The sequence below is a fragment of the Pagrus major genome, chromosome 15 (assembly GCF_040436345.1).
Source record: "Pagrus major chromosome 15, Pma_NU_1.0".
NCBI classification, from domain to species: Eukaryota; Metazoa; Chordata; class Actinopteri; order Spariformes; family Sparidae; genus Pagrus; species Pagrus major.
This window is the reverse complement of record NC_133229.1, coordinates 44,218-69,280: the sequence shown is the minus strand read 5'-3', so window position 1 is coordinate 69,280 and position 25,063 is coordinate 44,218. Positions and strand designations below refer to the sequence as shown.

At 37.7% G+C, this 25,063-nt stretch overlaps 1 long non-coding RNA gene across 1 annotated transcript; it reads right to left on the bottom strand.

The window, feature by feature from the left end:
* Nucleotides 1-13,934: 13,934 nt before the first annotated feature.
* On the bottom strand, nucleotides 13,935-14,754 carry LOC141009119 (uncharacterized). The gene is made up of 3 exons (XR_012180123.1): nucleotides 14,694-14,754; nucleotides 14,468-14,583; nucleotides 13,935-14,122 (listed from the first exon to the last, which is right to left on the bottom strand). It is a non-coding gene; the product is annotated as an uncharacterized lncRNA (long non-coding RNA).
* Between the last annotated feature and the right edge of the window lie 10,309 nt (nucleotides 14,755-25,063).

Below are 25,063 nucleotides of genomic sequence, written 5' to 3'. Positions count from 1 at the left end.
GCCACATCAGTCCTACTGTTGAGCCAGTTAACTTTGAATGTCTTTTCATCAATATAATTTTTCATGAAAACAAACAGTTAACAATTTGCAACATTTACAGGCCTCCCTCAGCCCCTGCTGATTCTACCATGTGCATCTTATCTACTATTAATTCTCTTGGGAGGCATAATGAATTAATTATTCTTGGGGACTTCAACAGTAACTGGCTTGATCGTTCTTCTCATAAGGACAGAAACTTATTTGATAGTGTACACCTCATGCAGCTCATTAATGAACCCACTAGAGTTGATTATAGATCCTCATCTCTGCTTGACTGGATCCTTGTCTCAAATCCTGACAGAATAGTTAAGTCTGGTGTCATGTCTGACTGTTTAAGTGATCATTCTATTATATTTTGTGTTTGGAAAATAAAGGTTCCTCGTTCTCCTCCCAAATTTATTACATTTAGACAATGTAAACATATTAATGAAGACAATTTCATTTATGATTTGATTTCTATTAATTGGGACAGATTTCAGTTAATTTCTTACGTTGAGGAAGCATGGAACTTCTTCTTTTCTGAAATAAACAACGTTATTGAAAAACATGCTCCGATGAAGACTGTTAGAGTCAAAGGAAGACACCTGCCTTGGATTAGTTCAGAACTCCTTAGTCTTTTTAAGCAGAGGGATAAAGGATGGGCTACATATCGCGCATCTAGGGATTCTACTGACTGGGACACTTACAGATCACTTAGGAATGAATGTACAGTCAAAACCAGGAACGCAAAGTCTAATTACTTCAAAGAAAGCCTGTCCCAAAATTTTCACAACCCAAGACAGTTCTGGAAGCGACTGAATCTCATTCTTAACAGAAATAACAAAAATGTTTTATCCCAGATTCAATTCAATAATGAGCCATCTGATCCATCACTTATTCCTCATGCTTTTAATCATCATTTCTCTTCCATCTGTAGCTCCTATCACTTTGACTCTTATTGGACTGCCGCCCCTCATATAGTACCTTCTCTGACCATTCATTTTCCTTTAAAAAAATCTTGCCCAATGATGTTTTTCTTGCTTTACGTCAACTGAGAGATAACACTAGTTCTGGTCCTGATGGCCTTGAAGTTAAATTTATCAAACTTGCCGCTCATGTCCTGATGTATCCCCTTGCTGACCTGTTTAATTTGTCTCTGTCCACCTGTTCAATCCCCTCAATCTGGAAATGTGCTAAGGTTACTCCCCTTTTCAAAGGAGGTGATCCCTCTGATGTAAATAACTATCGCCCTATTTCTATTATTTGCACAATCGCAAAAACTCTTGAAAAGCTTATTTTTAACCAGCTGTCTCAGTACTTAAATTCATTCAATATTCTATCGCCTTTTCAATCAGGATTCAGACGAAATTTTTCCACTACCACAGCCTTGTTGAAATTCACAAATGATGTGTTCACTTCCTTTGATAAGGGTCAATTTACTGGTGCAGTCTTCATTGATCTGTTTAAAGCCTTTGATCTGGTTGACCACTATTTGCTTCTTGATAAACTTTTTGCTATTGGTCTCGATCAAAATGCTCTTCTCTGGTTTAATGCTTATCTCCATAATCGTCGTCAATGTGTTGTCTTTCAAGGTTATCAGTCTGACTTTTTAATTATTGACAAGGGTGTTCCGCAAGGCTCCACATTGGGTCCGCTTCTTTTTTCTGTTTTTATTAATGATCTGCCTAGTATTTGCTCAAACTGTCATACCCACTTATATGCTGATGACACTGTTATATACACCTCTAACTCTGATATATCACAAATCCAGAACTCTTTACAGTTTGATTTCGATATGGTTCAAGACTGGTTCTGTAAGAACAAACTTGTATTGAACAAAAAGAAGTCATGCAGTATGATTTTCAGTACACATCACCTCCGATCCCACTCAGTTGATTTTCATATTTATTTTTCTGATGGATCTCCTGTTGACAAAGTTGACACATTTAAATATCTTGGACTTTGGATTGACCCCGAACTCACCTTTAAACCTCACATTGACTACATTGTTAAAAAAGCATATGGTTGTCTCGCTTCACTTTACCGTTCAATCAACTGTTTCACATTTCATGTCAGAAAAAGGTTAATCTCACAACTGATACTACCACTTGTTGACTATGCTGATATTGTTTATCAAAATACTTCAGACACTCATCTTAAATCTCTGACTGTATTATTTAATTCCTTATGTAGATTTGTTTTGAGATGTCCTTTTAGAACACATCATTGTCTTATGTTTGATTCATTGAACTGGTTACAACCCAAATCAAGAAGGCAATCTCATTGGCTTCATTTTCTTTTCAAATGTGTTTATCTCCATTGTCCTCCATATTTAAAAGAACTTATGATTCCATACAATTCGCCATACTCACTTAGACATATGAACTTCCCTTTTTTCTTTGTTCCCAGATTCTCAAAAGAGGTTGGTAAAAGGTCATTCCAATATAAAGCTCCATTGGATTGGAATGATCTCCCTCTTTTTTTGCGTTCTATTACTTCTTTTCATTGTTTCAGGATGTCACTATAGTCCTATCTTAAAACAAATTGCTCATGTTTCTAATTCATTCATTTATTTATTTTTATTATTTCTTTCTCATTTTCGTTATTTCTACTATGTTTTTATGTTCACATCATTGATCCTTGTTATTCAATATCTCTACTCTGTATGTTAGACTTATGTGGGTAGGGGTGGTGTGTGGGAGTGGGTGAGCAAGATGTCTGTATTTGTCATATGTTATGTATGTCTATAATGTAATGTAGTGTATTGTTGTCATGTGTTCTATGTATATCTCTGTCTAGGGACCCCCTTGAAAATGAGATGCTACATCTCAAGGGGCTATCCTTTAATAAATTCAAAATTCAAATTCAGATACATACAAGATTAAAATCAAGTCTTTATTTAATGGCAGTGTGTGGCAGAGTGTGTGTCGGATTTTTTGTAAGTTTGTAAGGTTGTTGAAAATGTTGAAAAATTATTTATTTATGTATTTAGGGGGTGTACTATTATTATTAATATTATCAATTTTATTATTATTAATTGTGATTATATGGGTAAATAAATATATACATAGAAGTAATTTAATTTCAACAAATTGCAATAATGAATTTGCATAGAAACACGTTAAATATATAAGATAAATGCCAAAAAGGGTTTGAACTAAACATTAGCCGTTTTTATACTGGGCAATAAGCCGCGAATTGGCCGTCCTTTTAGCGACTAGGTCCGCGGATTTAGACAGAAGGCGGCAAATTGGCGGTCTGTTTTGGTCCGCCAATTTGACGCCTCGGAGGGTACACTTATTTCTGTCTCCATTGCTATCTAAATACGAGACGTCAATGTGCCGGCAATTGCGTGAGATGGGCGGAGGTGTAGATGACCTGCACTGTTGTGCGACCCACAGCCAGAGATTTTTAAAACCAGGAAACAGCTGATCACAGCAATCAGTCCATCACTTCATCCGCGGACGTCAAGATGAGCAACTGGAAGGCGCTGAGATCCGGGAGATGCTAGCGTCTCCTCGGTCTCTGTAGCTGACAGCTAGCGGACACAACCAAACAGCTCGTAGCTACTGTCAGCTTGTTGTGTAGCGGCAAGCTATGAACGGTCGCTACTTTCAAATTAAAGCCCCCCGCTAAGAACCCAGTTCTAAAATCCAATGGGGTGCAATGTAAAGCTCTTATTTTGAAGACAAATTCGTTGTCACTGTTCACTGGCCAACTTCGTGCTTCACGTCACGTCACCTGTTTACGCCTACCCAAGTGGAGGCTTTTGGAAAAGGAGGAATATTATGCCTCCCTTTTAGAAAGACAAGGCGGCAGATTGCCGCCCTTACCTTGGAGCAAATGTGCCGCCTTTTCTATCTAAAAAGGGCTATTGAGAAATGGGGAAATACTGCCCCCTATTCATTTGAAGCAGGTGGCTGGAAATTACAAATAGCTCGTTTCAGTAACTGTGACCAACAAGTAGACGTAGACTGAATGAATCTGTCTTACCACATCAGTATGAACCCAAAACAAAGAGATGTCTCTGTGATCTGACTGCAATAAATGGATCAGAAGGACGCTGAAGTAACAACATCATAATGCTGCCTTGTAAAAAGCCTGAATTCATGCTTCGTCAGGTGTTGGCCAGATGACGAGCAAACAACTTTAAAAAAAAATGCTTGTTCCCTGAATGGAGTTCGGATCGCTCAGAGCTATGCTGTGCTGAGACATATTTCCAAAAGTGTTCTGACCTTCTCACTCACTTCCCTCCACTGCAGCTCCTTATTTGTCCTGTCTCGGTACGGGTAGATGTCTTATCGTACAGCTCTGGCTGTCCTCAAACAGCCATTTTGCGGACATATAAGATGTTCCTTTATCAATTCCCCTTGGGAGAAATTCACAGGTAACACAGCAGTACAGAAGGAAATAGCCAGTTAGAGTTCTTTTTCTCTTAAGTCATTTATTTGTATTATTTTTATTTTATTTTTTTTGTATTTTCCTATTTTTTGGGAAAATAGTTTATTTAGTGTTGTTTGTTTGTTTGTTTTTCTTCATTTTAGCCAACCATTCTCTGTATTTCCCTGTAAATAACTGCACAGGACTCCACTGCTGTAAAATAAAATACACTTGGACTGCTGAACCTAGCCTGTCACTCCATTTCCATGTGTCTGGCTACTCGGCCAACCCTTACAGTAGCTACATGAAAATCCCTGCAAAACACTGGCAGGAACTGGAGTAATTGGAGTTGTGACAAAAACATAAATAAGGTTGAAAGTAAAGATGACGACGGGGCACGGACAGGGAGGTGAAAGGGACAAATCAAAACATTTTAACATCCTTCCAGTCTGATCCTCCCTCCCACCATAATAAATTGCTCTAAATGGGGTTATTCTTAGGTTAGTCAGCTCTCAGGGCCTTTTAAGTCCATCCAGTAATTGTTACAGAGCGCTCCTGAGGAAATCGCTCTGACTCTAGTTGGCAGATAGGATCACGGATGTTGCCTTTTTCCCTTTGCCCTCTAAACGTGAGAAGGAAAAGCACTGAAAAAACAAAACATTAACTGTGATGAAACCTTTGCATGTCCGTATGTGGGTACAGGAATAGATGGTTGAGATAGTGTGTGTGTGTGTGTGTGTGTGTGTGTGTGTGTGTGTGTGTGTGTGTGTGTGTGTGTGTGTCTTCACGGGCGCATGTAGGCCTATGTTGGCAATAGTTTTGTTAATTATACAGTTGGGTCAAAAAGTCTGACGCCACTATTATAAAAACTTTTATTTTGCATTTGCTTTAAATGTAATGATTCTTTTTCATTTGAAATGATAATAATTATGGAGGACCACAAGTGTCACGGAAATAGTAATAATGCATTTAACTAAATGTACAATAAATATAGGCATTAATAAATTAGTTTACAAATTAATTTATTAATCTATTAATAAATAGACTTTATGGGCCGCAGTGCATCACGTGATGATGTAATTACACGATTTGGCCACTACGAAAAGTTGTTTCGAAGCCTGGCATTAACCTTGTAATTACATCGCACGTGATGCACTGTGGCCCAAAAAGACTTGTTCCCATAAGCCAACATTGGGGTTTCACTGTCATGGACCCATTTGGTCCAATTCAGTCCAGAGCCACATGACTAAATTATTTAATCCCCATTCAAGTTAGCAACGCGCTAAACCAGAAGTTAGCCGGCTCAGTCGGCGGAAGTCTTTAGTGTGCTCACTTTAAATGCACATCCAGGCATGTCAAACATCTGCATTTGACAATAACCAATCAGAGAGCTTGTTACATGGCTAATTTGCATTGTTTTACCTCGTTTTACGGAATAGCTAATAGGAAAAGGAAAAGCAGCAGGTAAATGGAAATGCAGGTAGAAAAAGGAAATCACCCTTTTAAATGCCTGATATGTATTCTTAATTCAATTTGTGAATCCAGCTGTTTATTTGTCTTTTTGAACTGCATTTTCAAATAGATTTTTAAATTCCATTATTTATTTATGAATTCAGTAATGTATTTTTAAATGATGTACTTAATGACTGGTAAATGTTGTTTTTGTGAATCCCTTTTTAATTTGAACTATTTATTGATGGATTAATATTTCATCTGTAAATTTTATTTATAATTCCTCGTTTTATTGCCCATTAAAATATCAAATAATGAATTACTTTGTAATTTAGTCTATTTATAAATAGATTAATAAGTTATTTTATTTTTATTGTACAATTAATTTATTTGTAAACTAATTTATTAATGCCTATATTTATTGTACAGTTAGTTAAATGCTTTATTACTAAGCATGCAGTTAGTTAAATGCTGCATTGCTGGTCCTCCATAAATATCACATTAAAAAGTAGAAACTATGAAAAATGTCTGTCAGAAAAAATGTCTGTCAGAATATCTTCAAATTTGGTTTGTCCCCGTTTTGCTGTAATGACAGCATGCACTTGGGCTGCATGGACTCCACAAGTTAGTGTCAAACCTGCTGACTCATGTTATCCCAGCATGATCTGACAGTGTTCACAAAGCTTCATGTGATGTCACAGAATGTTTGGCCCTTCAGTCTTCAAGTGCCCTCATAAATGTTGACTGTGGTTGAGGTCAGGTGACTGTGGACGACAGTCCAGGACTCCTTGGTTTTCAAGTAGTTCTTGCAAAGCTTTCTCTCAAATTGTTAAGCTGATATAATAATTTGTAATGAAAAAAATAGTGCTCCAATCAAATGCAAAATAGAATTATTTTGACTAGTGGTTTGAGACTTGTGGTGTAAATACTGTAGTATACTGCTTAGCTGGTGCATCAGTGTGACAGTCATTTATTACTGCAGAAAAACTAGAACTAGCCTTCAAGCTGAATGAAGTCTCCTGGAAATGGCCAAAGTCAGTGGTAGTGTCTGTAATTTGAACCCCTTGATATGAAATGTTTATTTTAAATGTTTTTCTGTAGTGATCCTGGTAATGCTTGCAATTTGAGTGTGCTGATAGCAAAAAGATCGCATGACATAGTGAAACTATGTTTGAGTAATCAAAACAAAACATAAATGCAGTTGCAAGGACAATACTTTCAACACTTACCTCAAGCTGTTGGTTTGAAATATAAGGTATAAAGTAGGAAGGTATGATATTGCACTTCTGCAAACACTTTACCATGCAAAAGTTTCCCAAATCACACAGTTGATAAATAGATTGATCATGGGAGCCGCGTTTCCTGATAGTTTAAAAACTGCAGTCATTACCCCAATTTTAAAGGGAGGAGGCCAGTCTGAGTTGGCCAATTATAGACCTGTAAGAATTCTTTTTTTATTATTATTTATTTATATATTTATTTTGATAAATGTATTTATTTATGTTTTTATTGATTTTTTCCATATATATTACACAAATAGAAACAAAATAAACAAGCAAAGAACAAGCGCGGTGCAGGGTAGCGGCAAGGCATCTTATTATAAAGGTTTTTGACAGAGCATTATAACGTGTTCCTCTTCATGGTCTAAAGTTTATATCAGCATGTTACAAAATGGAAATAGACATACAATGAAAGAAAAATAAATAAATGCAAATTAAATGTTACATTTAAGGCAAGAAGGTTTCTTTGGATTTCTCCCCTTCTAAAAATGACATAAACCTTCTCCAAATTCTATCAAAGGTAGACAATTTACCCTTACTCATAAATGTGAGTTTTTTAAGGGCGAGTGTTTGACAGTCCGGCAAGCCATACCTGTATACTCGGTTTGGTGACAGATCTCCAAGTTTTAGCTATGGTGTGTTTTGCTTGTAATAAGCGGTATACAGTCATTTTCCTATCATCCTTGCTTAGTTGACAGTGTAGGAACACATGTCCATCGCCTCTGCATTGCATTGAGGCCCTGTTTATTCTTGTTAACTCTTTCCATCTGCAAAAAGACTATTCACAGGAAAAGGCGCCTTTCAGTCTGCCACCTTATCACCTGGCAGAGAGGACAGTGTTTTCTTTGACCATAAAACCTTCAGATGAAGACCCTTTTTAATCAATTTACAACCTGTACTCCGATTTGGAGTTTCTTCCCCCTCAAAACAGGCAAACTTCTCACTCAGGTCAACCTGAGGCCAGCATGGAGACATCTACTCTCTCCACATCAGGAGAGACAGGAACTATATTGTCACAAGGATGTGTTAATTAAAAATATCTTTGCAATTGCAAATTAGGTAATGACGTCTGATGTCTCTCTCTCTCTCACCCTCTCTGTCTCTCTGACTTCTGATCCACAAACACACTCTCCAGAGTGGACACTAGACACCTTCTGACTTGTTGTTCTATGCTCTTACTCTGTCTTTTGTTATTTACGACACATCTGGTCTCACTATCTGCGGGACATTCCATTCAAATGGCCTCTGTATTCTTCCAGATTTCAGACCATTTCTAATTAACCATTAAGTCAGGATCTCACCCTCTTAATTCTAACAAATTAAGAGTCAGTAAAAGAAGTTCATAAAACTGATCTTTTTCCCGTTTCTCTGTGATGAAATTTGACTGTAATCAAGTTTAATGTTTAAATGTGTCTTGTGTTTGGTGGAACCACAGTACCCTCTAGTGGTGAGTCCTGGTAGGATTGGATTAGACTGTCGGGAGATCTTTTGTGTGATAACTGAGGACGCGCCCGGCCAGCGTTATTCTCTCGTTATTTTCGTCAAGAAAGTTGAATTACTTCAAGAATCAGAAGTTAAGAGTCACCACTCCGTGCAAGAAGAAGAAGATCTTTATTAAGACCACCACCATTAATAAAGACGTGCAGTAACTGCCTGCTTCAACAAACCGTGCGAGCAGCTTGCAACGAAAGAAAGACTTTGTGCCAAGCCGAGACCGGCCTGCCTCCAACGCTCACAAGCAGTGCCACCCCAACGGGGAAGCGGACCGGACCATCGACTGCTGAGTGCTGGACGAGTTGCGCTCTCCCTCCGACATGTCAGGCCGAGACTCAATACAGGACTCAATAGCTGAGGTGTCAGTGAGCTGTTTTTATTGTTTCTTTAGCAAGGCTCTCGATAGAGTGATTTCAAACAAACAGACTGTGAAAGTTACTCGTAAGGAATCTCTCAGAAGAGAGAACTAGGCTAAAACAAAAAAATCACTCCTAGGGAGGAAACTAGCTATGTACAAAATCTATCAAAATCGCTCTTAAGGAGGAAACTCTATATACAAAATCTATCGAAATCAAAATCACTCTTAAGGAGGAGACTATATACAAAATCTATCGAAATCAAAATCACTCTTAAGGAGGAGACTATATACAAAATCTATCAAAATCAAAATCACTCCTAAGGAGGAAATCAACAGGCTTCAAAACATTAACCAAATATAACAAGAAACAGAAAATCTCTCCCAAGGGAGGCTGACAAAAGGACTAAACTAAGGACTATGAAAATTAACAGAAATTCACTCTTTCGAGGTATACAACAAAACTCACGAACACACTGTGGCTTTAGAGCAGGACTGTGGATAGGGCTTCTGTGGTCGGACATGGAACGAGACACTTTGGCACAGGACAAAGGGGAACGCAGACTTTTAAACACATGAGGGAAATGGGGCACAGGTGGACACAATCAGGAATCAGGGGAGACGGGCAGGTGACACAAGAGGAAGGGCAAGTGATCTGAAACGAGAGGAGAGTTAGATTTTCAAAATAAAACAGGAAATGACCAGACAATAACCCAAGACGAGACAACCTCACCGCGATGTGACACGACACCTGGATGAGAGAGCCACCCACTGTGACATCGGACGAACCGTGACTTCCCTCCGGCTCTTGGACCGGCACTACAAGCCCGCAGTCGAGCCACAAACTCCGGCAGAAAGACTCAAAGTTGTGGACGTCCCAACTCTCCAGACAAAGTAGGCTAAGCACCTTGCACACTGCTGGATTCACACGCATGTACTGAGTTGGTGTCTCTTGGCTTTTCATTCATAATAATCTTTTCTTAAGAGAAATCCGGTTAGGGTCTCGTTAGTATCAAAATTACTCCCGTAATATTTGAATGCTTCCCAGACTCGCGACTTTACCATCCGCTCACGTTCATATAATCCTTAATCATATAGTCTCCACATTTTCTGTTATCACTGTTGTTTGTTTAAATCACCATTTCATTTATTCACCCTGATCTAGTAAATAAACATATTTAACCGTATATCGTTGTCTGTTCAGGTTTGTTTTTAATGTGGAGGACCGATGGAAACTGTGTAGAAATCACTGCTTGATTTATGAGATTGAATAAATTGATCTGAAATTGATTAGAATTGATACAAGTTAACCTTGTTTAGTCGAATTTGATTAATTACCTCCGGATTATTCAAATAGATAAAACAACGGAGGTGGTGCCCCATTAACGAGTGTTTTATTAATCGCCAGTGATTAATGAATTACATTTATTAGTAGTGTATCTCCTACAACAGGCCACTCTTTTATTTTCTGAGGAGATTTGGGAACCATCCACAATTATTCTGTAAAAAGCGTGAAACCAGGCCCCTCTTAGAGTGGTGGTTTACTGTTATTTCTTCCACAGAGGTGAGAGAAGGTATGGATAAGGATTTTTGTGTCTTAAATATGAAACTTTTGATCTGTAGATATTTGAAGAGATGTTTGGATTGGATGTCATATTTCTGTCGCAAATCAAAGACATAAGAGCATTTTTATCGAGAAAACGTAACAACATTGTTATTCCCTATGTCGCAGGAACATCTGAGAAACTCAGGAGGATCTTTAATAAACATCATATCCCGGTTCACTTTAAACCTATCAACATGCTGAGGCAGAAACTTGTCCATCCTAAGGCAAGGCAAGGCAAGGCAAGTTTATTTGTATAGCACAATTCAGACACAAGGCAATATGGCGCTTCTCAGTCCACCCAGAGCCGAGCCAGGACAGCAGCAAACCTTGCCGTGGTGGCCGCTGACCGGAACACACCAGGATGCCACTGGATAGGTACAGAACTAGGAGAATGGAGCCGCTGGTTACGGCGGCCCCGCTGCACAGCAAAAGAGAAAGTGTCACAACTAGTGCAATAGATGGAAAACTGCAGCAGCAGACAAATACGAGCAGCATACCTCTGAGCTCTACTGCACCCAATACACGTCGACCCAAACCGCTCGCTCCCTCCAGCTCACCGTCGCTCCCAGCACTGCAACGGAGCGGGAGGATGAAGCCCCAGAGCCGAATAAAAATTGCAACAAAACAGCAGATAATAAAGGATGCCTACCTTAATGACACGACGGGGAGACACAGACATGCACGCCGAACACACCAGACGCACCGCACAGCAGAAGCAGAGAGGGAGAGCGGTGACCAACACCTGGTTTTAATCACCCGCAGCCCCGGCCAACAATTAACCTGCACAAGCAGCGCCATGCAGTGACCAGGAGGGAGATGGCTCACCCGGCCACATCTGGGATTATAGTCCCCTGGTGATATGGTTATGTAAATTTGTGTGTCGCCTACATAACTATGGTAACATATTTTGTTGTTTTCCATTATCTGAGCTAGAGGAAGCATGTAAATGTTGAATAGTAGAGGTCCCAGAATGGAGCCCTTGGGTACTCCGCTTGTCATTTTCATCCGTTCAGATGTGTAATTACCTATAGACACAAAGTAGTCTCTATTATTTAGATAGGATTTAAACCAATTTAGTGCTATACCAGAGAGTCCCACCCAGTTTTCCAGTCGGTCCAGTAGTATGTTGTGGTCGACTGTGTCAAACGCAGCACTGAGATCCAGTAATACTCAGGCTGAAATTTTTCCACTGTCTGTGTTTAAATGAATGTCATTGATGACCTTGACTAGAGCGGTCTCAGTGCTGTGATGTGGTTGAAATCCTGATTGGAAGACATCAAAACAGCCATTTACTATTAAGTAATTGTTCAGCTGTTGAAAAACAGCTTTTTCAATGATTTTACTTAAAATAGGGAGGTTTGACATGGGCCTATAATTATTCATTACTGATGTGTCTAGATTGTTCTTCTTCAGGAGTGGTTTAATAACTGCAGTTTTCATGGCTTGGGGAAAGACGCCTGAAAGAAGAGACATGTTGACAATCTGTAGCAGATCCGAAGTCATGCAGTTTGAAACTTTTTTGAAGAACCCTGCTGGTAAAATATCAAGGCAGCAGGAGGAAGATTTCAAAAGTTGTATTATTTCTTCCAGGTGTTTGTCATTGAGTGGATCAAATTGTGTCATGGTGTTAGAGTTGGTTTGAGGTGGACACATGGATAACACAGCTCCTGTACCTGGTACGGTGGCACTGACCGCTCGTCTAATTTTCTGAATTTTGTCAGTGAAGAAGGATGCAAATTCATTACAGGCTCTGGTAGATAGATGTTCAGAGGCTACTGGCACAGGAGGGTTTGTTAGCCTGTCGACAGTAGCAAACAGGGCACCTCCCTCTCCACACCCACATTCAAGAAGAAAATACATATTTCTGGCACAGAGAACAAGGTGTTGGTTGGTGAGGTGGTGGTTACAAAGCACATATTCCCAGGCGGAAAAAAAATATACTTTAACATACTAAATTTAAGCACACTTAGTGTATTTCATAAGCACAAAATTGTTGTACTCAAAGTGTGTTATTTTCGAGTACTAAAAACGTACTTAGTATACTAATGATATTACATTATTGATACTTAAGATATACTAAAATACAACTTAGTGTACTTGACTGTACTATTTTGAGACACCATTAAGATCAACTAAAATATACTTAAGTAAACTTTTCTCTACTAATACTGTACTTATTTATAATGTTCTTTAGTTCGACTTACAGTATACTTTAATCCACTTTTCAGATTACTATTAATAAATTTAGAATATACTGGAAATGTATTTCTAATTTAATCTTAATGTGTTGCCATTGCATTTTAAATATATTTACAAAAATTAAATAAAAATTAAAAAGTTGTACTTAAGTATATTATAGTTCATCTTAATGGTGTCTCAAAATAGTACAGATAAGTATACTAAGTTGTACTTCAGTATGTCTAAAGTAGCACTCATGATATATCATTAGTATACTAAGTACATTGTTAGCACATCGAAAATAATATACTGTGAGTACACTAATTATGTGTGCAGAAAGTATACTAGATGTATTTCATTAAAGTACACTTCAATAGTACACAGAAAGTATATTTTTTATAATTAATTTGAATTTCAAATTACTTTTAAGTAAACATAAAGAATAATTAGAACATACTTGAGGAGAAAAAAGTTTATTTTCAACATGCACGAAAATGTGCATAATAAAGTACATTTAAGTACATCTTTAACAACATTTTCAAACTGTTTCTCTTCATTGTAACATTTTTATTCAAATTTGGATCGTCCGACCCCAGATAATTCTTTTTAGTCATACTCTTTAACAAGTTAACTAAAAAACAATAATAAAAGGAAAAAAGAAAAAGAAAACAATAGCTGTGCTAGCACTACCCTGCTAGCTATGCACCACAGAGAAGCTAGTAATGACAGGGATGAACATTAAACTGACTTTTGAAACTTTTACATGTGAAACATTGACACAGTTTGTTTAAATTCAAAATGTATGTCCACCAAAAAACAAACAAACAAAAATGACTACAAACAGTTACTGATGTTACTGCTTACTGTTTCTTTTTGCTCACAAAATTCTCATTGTTGCATTTTCTCCGAATCACTGCCCTCACATCAGACACACTTGTTCCTGGAAATTCAGCAATAACTGTATCTGTAAAATAGAAAAGGACAAATAAAATGGTGTTACAAATCATGCTTTTCCAGAGTTATCACATTAGCAAGAAGGGGGCATACAGACATGAGGGCAATCTGAAACATGTTGCTTCTGGCTATGGCCAGGGCAAGGTAGAGGCATAAAAACAAAATGATAATAAGGAAAAATAGACTTAACCAATACTTACCAACAAGGGCACTCAGCTCTTCCGGATTTAGCTGCTCTTTCGCTGTTCCAGTGGGCCCTGGTTTTCCTGTGAGAGTCGAGGATGCCAAAACATCCCGCCCAAAGATGAGCACAGCTAAGTCCTGTGTGAACAGGGACATTCTTGTTCGGTTTAGTCTTCGGAAACAGATTTTGCTGACCTGCACCCCCGTGTTGCCCAGGGAAATCTGTGTCCAGGAAATAGAGTCAATTATTAGAAATGGTATTAGGAATACGTTGCTGGAATGCATTTCTTAAAAGACAAAGCCGAACTATTGAATGCCAAATATTATTTAAGTTGTAATTTCTGCAAGTGGTCTTCAATGAATTAAAGTATAATTTCTGAACATGCATTTCAACTGCAAGCTGAAATGGAAAAAACAGTTTCTATCAAATATAGTACGTGCAGAATGTGGATCGAGACTACAGAGACAAAACTGCTAACAGTCATGTAGTTTACAACAATTTTGGATGAAATGTTTCCTGTAATAAAAAGGCAGTATTTACAAAACGTGTATAAAGGCAAAACATACCATTTCTGGAGCTGGACTGGAAGAACCAGAACTTGTACTGTCAGTGTCCATGACAGGTGGCATTCTCTTCATGGTTGTAATAAGATCTCTGACACACTTGACTAAGGCTGGTATTTCTGCATTAAGGAAAAAAAAAAACACAAGTCACAGATATATGAGAGATAAGGCTCCTATCGATACAATTACTGACATAAAAAACATAAGCAATTCTTCTTTGTATGAATACCTTTCAGAGCATCCATCACTTCCTGTTGCATGTCAACACTGGATCTGGGCTGATCCAACAGGAGACTCTCCTCTTCACGTTCCCCTTGGCCAAGGTCCTGCATAAATGAAAACGTCAACAATGCTATGTTAGTATGACTCACCAGAGGCCTGTACTGTGAAGCCAGTTTAGTGTGTTAGCGAGGTATGTTGAGCCAGGCTCTCCTGTACTACAAAAGTGGCTCTCTTTTAACCCGGCTAGATCACCATGGTAATTTATGCTTAGCTCATAACCTGGTCCCGACCAGGTTATGTTCAGAGTTTAATCATTAAACCAGCTATAAAAGCGCTGCTGTTTCACTATTTAACTCATTTTCAGCTGCGTCAGTTCTACTTTGTAAGTCCAGTGGATCTGGATCAGAACGGAGCGTTTGTACGGAGGGAGAGATCACACTGATCAGCTGCTGTTGACTTTCTCTCTGAGCGTCTCCGCCGAGAGTTGTCTCCGCCTACAGTTGTTCTCCTCACCCGTTGAGCTGAGCGTCAGGAGCTCTTTATAGCCTATATTTTATTTTATATACAGTCAGTCACCACTGAAAGAAGTAGTGCGCTGGCAGCAGGACAGACAATCAGATGATAATCGGTCAAGTTAATAATTTCACTTAATGTGGCCATGAATGAATTAATTCCTGTCATATTTCAGTGTTGCCAAAATGCAAATCTTGAATACGTCTCCGCTGTTTTCACATTTAAATGGTCTTTGTTGTCTTTGTACAGAGACAATATGAGATTTTCTTGTAGCCACAGCACCTAAAAAAAACCACTGTGACCTATACATACACCAGCCTCGCTTCCAATAAAACACACACTTGCGTTATAACTGCGATCAGTGAAATATATAACAATATAAAACACAAATTAAAATGACAGTTGATGTTGCTCTAGTTTATTTAGTTCAAATGGATAAAGCTTCGTATTTAAAAGTAGCGCAAGAGCTGTCAGAAATTAAAAGCAGCCTCCTCTCTTGTCATATTTGCAGCAACACTGTTGCTTCAGGCTGCGATCCTGCTTTTTTATATCACTCATACTCTCTCCAATAAAACAATTGCACTCCTCTTGGCTGAAATCAGCCTGTTGTGGATCAAATTTGTGCGGAAGTAGAATCATATGACGCCGAACGCCCCCTTTGATGTTAACGCGCATGTGATGTGACTATAAAGCTGAGAGCCGGACTTAACAAACCAAGTGGATAACCAGCTTCGTAGTACTGTGTTAACCCAGGCCGGTACTTGAGGTTTTGTTGAGCTGGAAGGTGAACACAAAGCCTGACCATGTTGAGCCTCCTTCGCAGTACAGGCCACTGGAGTTTAGTGTCGTGTTTCTTAAATTTTCTTGCCAGCAAAGGCGGATTATTTGTGTTTTGAAACATAGATTGTTTTAAAGTGGGAGGGGGCGCAGGTGAATTTCAGGGCTGTGTCATGCAGATTAGCGTCCCTCTGGTAAATTTCCCCCTGGGTTTACATTCCTCTTCCTCACGATAACAGCATTTCAGTCAAATTATGTAATTTTCCGTGATATTCCACGTTAAAAAGAGAATTTCGTTTTTATAGCTCAATTCCACGATTCCGTCCGCGATTCTGTGATAGCGGAAACAATAGGGCCCTAATTCTACTTTTATTTCTTGGGTTTTGTAAATACTTACAGTTGATCCCGAAGCCTGAGGTGGGTCAAATAAGTCCACATTGGTGTCTATGTCTGTATCATCTTCACTTGTCAAGGGAGTGGAGGTTGTTGGATTTCTTCTCAGCAGCGAAGATTTCAGTTGGGAAAGGGCTCTGTCTCTTGCAGCCTTTGTCATCTTCGGCTTCTTAAACAAAGGGCAGAAAAAGTAAAATGTTAAACTGCAAAGGCAAGAGAGGGGTAAATATCCATCTTTGTAGATGTTTGTAGAATCCATCACCTACTGTACAGCTTATTAAGGTATTGTCAGACCATATTTCACCAGAGGAACACTCACTACTCACAATTTTATCTTTTCATATCATACAATTTGTCATGTGTTGTAGTAGTTTTTGTACTTAATAAACAGTCAGTATTTCAAAACTAGCACAGCTGGAGTGCCACCATCCACTTCTGCAACTGCACTGTTGTCAAACCTAAAGCTACTTATAATGAAAAATATGTCTTATCCTCCCACAATATTCACTTATTCCCGTAAATACTTACATTTGTTTGAAGAACTTGTGATGCGTCAATCTGCGTTTCATCTTCATCTGAAGTGAGACTGGAAGTTGCAGTAATTCTTTTTTTCTGTATCGAAGAGAAAGAATGTATTACATGACAACAACATATTAACTATACCATAGATGCTTTCTGGTGAAGAGATTTTTTTAGAAAAACATTTCAACATTCACTTCATATCATTTTTCATAAACAAGATGAGACAAATATTAAAAGCATAACCAACCTACAAATAGGGATTTCAGTGAATCAAGACTTTGGTAAGTATGATACGAAATGGAGCAGCATTTTGAACCTACAGGTGTTTTAATCTGATGTGAAATGCAAAGAGGGGAGGGAGGGCAAAAGGAAAAAACAATCGCTGTGGTAAGTGCTAGTGTAGCAACAGGTCATTAATAAACATGCCTCTTGAAATAAACGCTGGTCAGTCAGTTTAGTTTAACTTAATTTAAAATATATTTTTTTTATTTTGTATATATGTAATAAAGTCATGCCATCATTAGCACGTGACATTATCTAGCGACATCCAGGACTTTTCCTGCAGGCTTTAGCTACTTCCCACTGAAAATAGTTGGCAACACTGTTATCGACTTTGTTATAGACAAATTTGAATGCTGTCAGAACTATCTATAAAATTAGTGGTATTGTGGCATCCCTAGTTGCAACACAATAGCCTATAACTATTAATTAAAGTGTGTTTTCTAAAGAAACTACCAACACAAGCAACAAAAATAACCTTTGGTTTGCTTCCATCATGTGTTGTGGTACAGGGTGTGGTCCTTCTCCTTGCAACTGCCATGTGCCAGATGTCCTCGTCCTTGAGGAAGGCTTCTTTTTTTCCCATCAACTCCTTGTAGTTGTCTGTAACCACAACCATACATCAGACAAACTGTCAAAACCATGTTTTTTCCCCCTTTTGCTCAATATTTTGGAAATTTTGTATGTCTCGTGAAATGCACCACAGTCAATCTAATATTATACACAAGTCACTTTAAGTCTTTTTATAAACATAGTTACATAAAAATTAAATTACATACAAGGTAAACATAACAATCATTAGCATGAGCGACTGGCAAATTCTTTATCAAATCATCACTAACAGTAGTGGCTGGCAAGTGCTAGCAGCTAGCATAACAAATTTGTAAAATTTTTTCTTGTTATTTTCTTTACAGTGCGCAATATTGCTAAACATTGTCCACACAGCACGCTCACAAATGTTCACACAAAATCTCATCTGAAGTTTAATACCACCATTTACGCTAGCATTAGCTGCTGTCTGCCGCTAACAGCTAGCTAGCTAGTTAGCTAATGCAGCTTGTGAATGAGAAGTTTGCCTAATATCTTAGTCATTAGTAGAAAGAATATTTATTCAAAAGATATTTCACACCATGCATGAGCAATACAAACCTCCGAGTAAGAGCAGTTTTGCGGTGACCTTGTTTTTAGGTGCTTTCCTGGTGCCCCAGCACACTTGTATCCATCCGTCTTCACTGGAAAGGTCCGGCCGTTTTACTACCTGAACGAGCTGCTGTCTGTACTGAGGTGTCACAATGTCATTACTTTCGACGTGAATTGTGTTGTCCCTAAAATAAAACATCCCGAACTTGAACTGCGCCATTGTAACTCAACTGCGACAACGCTTCCCTCAGCATCTACATTCAAGCAGGTTGCATTCGGGGGTAACCAATCAGCGGCAGCACAGCGCCACGAGTACTTCAGGGTCAATTTGAAAAATGTCCACCACATGCAAATTTTCAATTTTGACGTTGAAAACTGTCTGTCAGACGCAGACTCTACGTTCTTGCAAAAAAAAAAAAAAAAAAAAAAAGTAATTAAATAAATAAAAAAAAGTCTGTGTACACCGCATGGATATTAGGTACACCCATAGGGTACACCCAGAGCGATGGGTACACCGTAATGTACGGCCCCTCTCGGCTACCGTAGTAATGTCAATGCACGCATGCGCACGTATCAGTAATGTTATGATGACGTTTTATCCAGGACACTTCGCGCGCCCTCTGCACCAAAGATGCTCTGCACTTTATTTTAAACATGGATGTATTTTACCGGGCTTAAACTGTAAAACCGCTCGCAGACGACATGGCATCTAAAAGACATTACAAAGAATATCTGCTGAGTGAGTCGAGCCAACCTTCAAAGGCAACCAAATACATAATAATAATAATAATAATAATAATATAATAATACTACATTACATAAAAGCACATGGTCAATTGAAAGGTGCTCTGTTGTTGATGTTCATGTTTATTCAAAATTCACCATTAAATTTGTAGAATGGATGGATTTTTAAATATTGCATAAAAACAACGGTGGTGTTGAAGTAATCCAAATACTTTGTAACACTAATTGCTAACATTTCAAAATTGAAATAGAAAAGTAAGGATATTTTTTCAATTAGAAAAGGTATTGTTACATAACAGCATTGTTGCATTTTAAAAGGTTGAAGAGAAAAGGTCAGCTGCAGAAATGAACTGTTATTGTACATTCTTTTAAACTGATCTTAGCGCACTTAAAGAAATGGCTACATACTGATGAATTTGTTCTGGTTTATAATAGTGTACTTATGAAGAATACACTAATTTACCACTGAAGTAGTATTCAATTATTAATATACTTATTTTAAGTGCACTTTAACACTGCTGTGCTAACAATGATATGAAAAAAGTGTTATAAAAGTGAACTTATTGAAAGGTTGCTAAAAGTGCTCTAATAGTGTACTTATGAAGAATACACTAATTTACCACTGAAGTAGTACTCAATTATTAATACACTTATTTTAAGTGCACTTTAACACTGCTGTGCTAACAATGATATGAAAAAAAGTGTTATAAAAGTGAACTTATTGAAAGGTTGCTAAAAGTGCACTTCATAAAAGTATATGCAAATACACTGACAATAAACTTATATTTAACACATTCGAAGTACATAATAAATAAATATACTAATCAAACACTTATAAATATTTTAGTGGTAGTATATTTTATATGAATATACTTAATATGAATTTAAGTATTAGTACTAAATAGTGTACTTTATCTAAGTAAACTGAAGTACTACTGAGGAAATAATATATTTTTAATTAATACATTTATAATATATTTTTGGTTTACTTTATTTTAACACATAAAATCAAAATGTGCTAAAAATGTACTTTCAGAAAATTAAGTACATTTTTAGTACATTAAAGTATATTACTTTTTTACCTGGGTTGTATTCGTTCATTCTCGTCATCCTCTATCAGTGCTAGGACCGTGATAGTCCATGCAGCATTACGCACAAGTGGCACCGCAGTATTTATATGCATACAGTGATCAGAATGACTGTTCCACTTACCAAAATGATTGTGACGATCGGTGTTATCCCTCAGCCTGAGATATCATTTGAAAGTGGAAGTTTGATACATGAACACAATTTATTTATTTAATGAAGTTTAGTTACGGTGAACTCGGCCTGCATCATGATCAGGACTCACAATGAGGATATGGAGTGTAACGATTGTGTGAGAGCTGTCACACACTTTATTTCTACACGTTCTTAATTTACACAATCCACATGTGCTGGTTGTGAAGATGTACCGGGTGAGCTGACTGGAGAAGGCAGAGTGTGTGTGTGTGTGTGTGTGTGTATGTGTGGTGTGTGTGCGATTTTAAACACACTACACAACCAGGCTGTCTGGAAACTAAAATTATACTTATGTTAATTTTGTACAGTTTTCCTTCTTTGATGATATCTGATGTAATCTTTGATTTTACAACCGATGCTGATAATTTCGTTATCAAACAGTCCGGCCCTCTTCGCTGCGCTCTGGGGGAATGTGATGGTGAGACAGGTAATATGATTTCAGATCTGAATTGGCTGATATCTTTTACATTTAAAAGGTGTTTATGGAATAGTTATACTTCACTACATGCGCAAGTACAAATGACACCGCTGGTTTTAATGTTTATGATAACGTGGATCTATAAATAACATTTGATTTGAAGTGAAATCAATTGTGAGATGTATTATAATGCATACAATAATGCCTCTCACATTTAATTCCCACAAAAGTGAGTGTGGGAGAGGGAGTTAAAGCTCCAGTGTGTCATGTAGTGACATCTAGCAGAAAAGACTTGGCAGAAATTGAATATAATATATTCATCAAGTATGTTTTAGTTAGTGTATAATCACCTGAAAATAAGAGTTGTTGTGTTTTCATGACCTTAGAATGAGCAATTTATATCTACATAGGGAGCGGGTCTCCCTCCACAGAGGTCGCCATGTTGCACCGCCATGTTTCTACAGTATCCCAGAACAGACCAACCTGGCACTAGTGAGTGCCTTTCGCGCTTTTAAATTTAGTCGGTGGCCACCGGAAATGACCAGGTTTCGGAAAACAAAGAAGAAAAAAAGTGGCTGCTCTTCCCTGCTAAACAATCTGTACCGTGAGAAGTTTGAAACCACAATCTGGATGGATAATCACACTTATTTTGTACAAGAAAAATCACAGGAGCGTGAATCGTTGTCGAAGAAATGAAAACTCCAAGACGCTAAATGAGATCGGGACAAGCGACAGCATCAAACAATAATAAAGATTGAAGTTGCCTTTCTCAGATCGAAATCTCTGATGATAGAGAAAGGTTTGCAGACTGATGCCAAAGTGTCCTGCTTTCTGCTGGACAGGTAAGAGTAACGTTAAAGATTACAATCAACCGTAATATGTATTTTTTTGGAGTTATAACCTATAGTTTTGTAGACTAAATAACTAAATACATCTTCACCTTATCATTTTTATTAGTAGAAATACTCTTCTTCATCTTCAGAAAGTCAGGGGTGAGCAAGGGAGCATTGCAAACTAGAACCTCACCGCTAAATGCCACTAAATACTCCAAAATTAACTGATATTATACTACTGAAAACAATAATAAAATAAATAGATTAGAAATCTTTATTGTCCACTTCTATGGTAACTCTGTGGCTTCAAAGTAGAACACAAAGAAAGCTCAAACAAAGAGACATAGGAAGCTGTAAGAACTTCCTCTGCCACGTGATAATAAACAGTTAGAATGAAAGTGCTGAAGTGACAATGAATATATATCTTAGAAATAATAAAAACAGCAGCAGTGAGTGTCGTTTTTTTTTTTTTCTTTTTTACCTTGTGCATACCTCGGATGTAATGGCAAAGTTTAGGGTTAGGTTAAAACTGGATAAAAATGTACATTTCTGACAATGTCTGACAGTTATACAGATGAAGTAAAACAAATTTACCTAGCATACAAATCAACATTAATCCTTGTTTTGAGGCTCTCATTGTTAAGGAGTATTTGAATGAAAAGTACATGGACATAAACCTTCCTCAGATCATGTGTATAATGTGGAAGACAGGTGTGTGGTAATGCATTTCAACAGCTCCCCCTGCTGGAGCCCTGAAAAAAAAATAGAGAAGTACCCACTGCTTTACCACCATAAAAAATAGTTTTTCTTCTGTAGCATGAAGGTACTACAACTTGCATTTCATTGTACAACTCTGCACTGTAGAATGACAAATAAATGAACCTTGACCCATGTTCTTATGTCATAAACACAGAAGAGAAAACAAGTAAGATCAGATCAGAAAAGGTAACACCACAAGTTTTTGTTTGTCACTTGCCTTTCAAGTATGTTGCTCATCAATAGGGGGCACAAGGGCGCCACCCCACCTGTCCATCATGAAGAAGAATCATAAAGGCCTTCACTGAATAAGACTTTATATTTTTAACTGAGCAACCTAAATATTATACAGTTAGTGAGTCACATGTATATCTGCAATAAAAACGTAGATTAAAAAATAAGTTCTAAATTGTACGTGCGCACTTCAGTCACTGTAATACAAGAGATAGGAGCTTGCTGGGTGCTGACCATCACCACCCCAAGGCCGTGATACAAAGCGCAAAAAGGAGTTGAGGTAGGAGCAGATGATGTAGATGTTCATAGAGAGTTGGAGGAGCCTTGTATGATATTGTGAGATGCGGAGAATAGATCGAAATGGAGAAAGAAAGTTCAGTTAAGTCGCTGAAAACAATGCCGTCTGAGAGGAGAACACTGCAGGGAAAGCTCGGAGTGAAAGAGCTCTGACCTGACCAGCCAGACATCATGATAAAACAACAAGCACTAGACAGAGGAAGACAGTTCACCCGGTCTTTTTGGGTTAGGGTGGTTTGCTAAGAAGTCCTGGCTAACTGCATGCAGTGAGGTCGGCACTTTATTTTGCTATCCCTGCCTCCTTTTTCAAACAACAGGAACAGAACCAGCATGGATCCAGTCAGGCTTGACCGATTTAAAGCACTTTGCAGAAAAAGTGAAAAGGCATGAACAAACTAAGAGCCACACGGGAAGTGCTGTGCATCTTGGCATGTCTGGCAAAGTAAACATTGCTGCTCAGCTTGAAGGAGGCTACAGGATAGGGATCTGAAGACAAAGAGATGGTTGGCAAAAACAGGAACATCTTGTCTGAAATAATAGACTGTAAAGTTCTGTGGTACGTTTGAGCTAGCCCTGCGTGGACATGATGAACGTGAATGCTCAGAAAATATGAGTGTTTTCAGAAGACTGTTTGATTTTGTAGCATCACTAGATGCAGCAGTATAAGAACATCTGCAGAGTGCTGCTGTGTTTGAAGGAACATCTAAGACAGGACAGAATGAACTCTCAGTTTTGAGGGAGCATATTGTTGAAGAAATCAGGAGTGCTGACTTTGTTTTAAGTCATTTTAGTCATGTTTCAAGCTAAAGTGTCAAAAATCTCTCAACAGTTCTTCTTGTCATTTATGACAGTAAATGAAGAGTCTTTAGGTTTTGGACTGATGGTTTGACAAGCAGGACTCTGGGAATTTGTAAATTAAAAAAATGTTTGCAAAACATCTTGAGTTTTCAGTGAGGGTCATTTTAATGTGGTAATTATCCTTTTTGGGGGGAAAACCATATCAGACAAATATTACTGTTCCAAGCAGAGTATTTTTATTTAAATGTATTTAAATAGACTGGTGTAATACATGGTTATAGCGCATCTGACAAATGACATTAACATAGATTACATACATTCACCAGCCGTCACTGCGTTTGACTATAGTGTCAAGAAGAATTCAAGGGTGTTACCACTGTAGATACATTCATGCACAAACTTAATGAAAACAAACATATCGATAACTGCTTTACTTAGAGGACTCAAAGGCTTATCTAGTGTGGAGGACCACAAGTACCACGGAAATAGTAATAAAGCATTTAACTAATTGTACAATAAAAATAGGCATTAATAAATTAGTTTATTAATTAATGTATTAATTATTAATAAACAAACTAAATCACAAACTAATTCATCATTTGATATTTTAATGGGCAATAAAATGAGGAATTATAAATAGAATTTACAGATGAAATAAATCCATCAATGTATAGTTCAAAATAAAAAGGGATTTACAAAAACAACATTTACCAGTCAATAAGTACATCATTTAAAAATGCATTACTGAATTCATAAATAATGGAATTTAAAAATCTATTTAAAAATGCAGTTTAAAAATACAAATAAACGGCTGGATTCACAAATTGAATTAAGAATACATATTTTAATCAGGCATCTGCATTTCCATTTACCTGCTGCTTTTCCTTTTCCTATTAGCTATTCCATTTGCTAAGTCATTTAGCTTCTCCTTTTAGCCTGTCCGTGACACTCTGGACCTTGAGCTGGTAAAATGAGGTAAAACAATGCAAATTAGCCATGGGATGTAACAAGCCCCCTAACCCTAACCCTAACTCTGGGAAAGAGAAGGTGGTAGAGTAGAGGAGGACTTATGAATTTGAAGAGAGGGCACTAGAGGCTTCTGCCAACTGAGCAATTCTATTTTTAAACCCTTTTTTTATTGCCCATTAAAGTTATTAATCGATTAATAAATTAATTTGTAAACTAATTTATGAATGGCTATTTTTACTGTACAATTAGTTAAATGCTTTATTACTATTTCTGTGACACCTGTAGTCCTCCATAATGTAGATGACTATCAATAAGACCAATAATGGAAATGTCAGATATGAAACTTGGTTGATAACAGCAGAGTTTGTGGGCTGAAAAAAAATCAGATCAAGGAGGCGAAAACACTCAGAGTAGTGAGGGGAA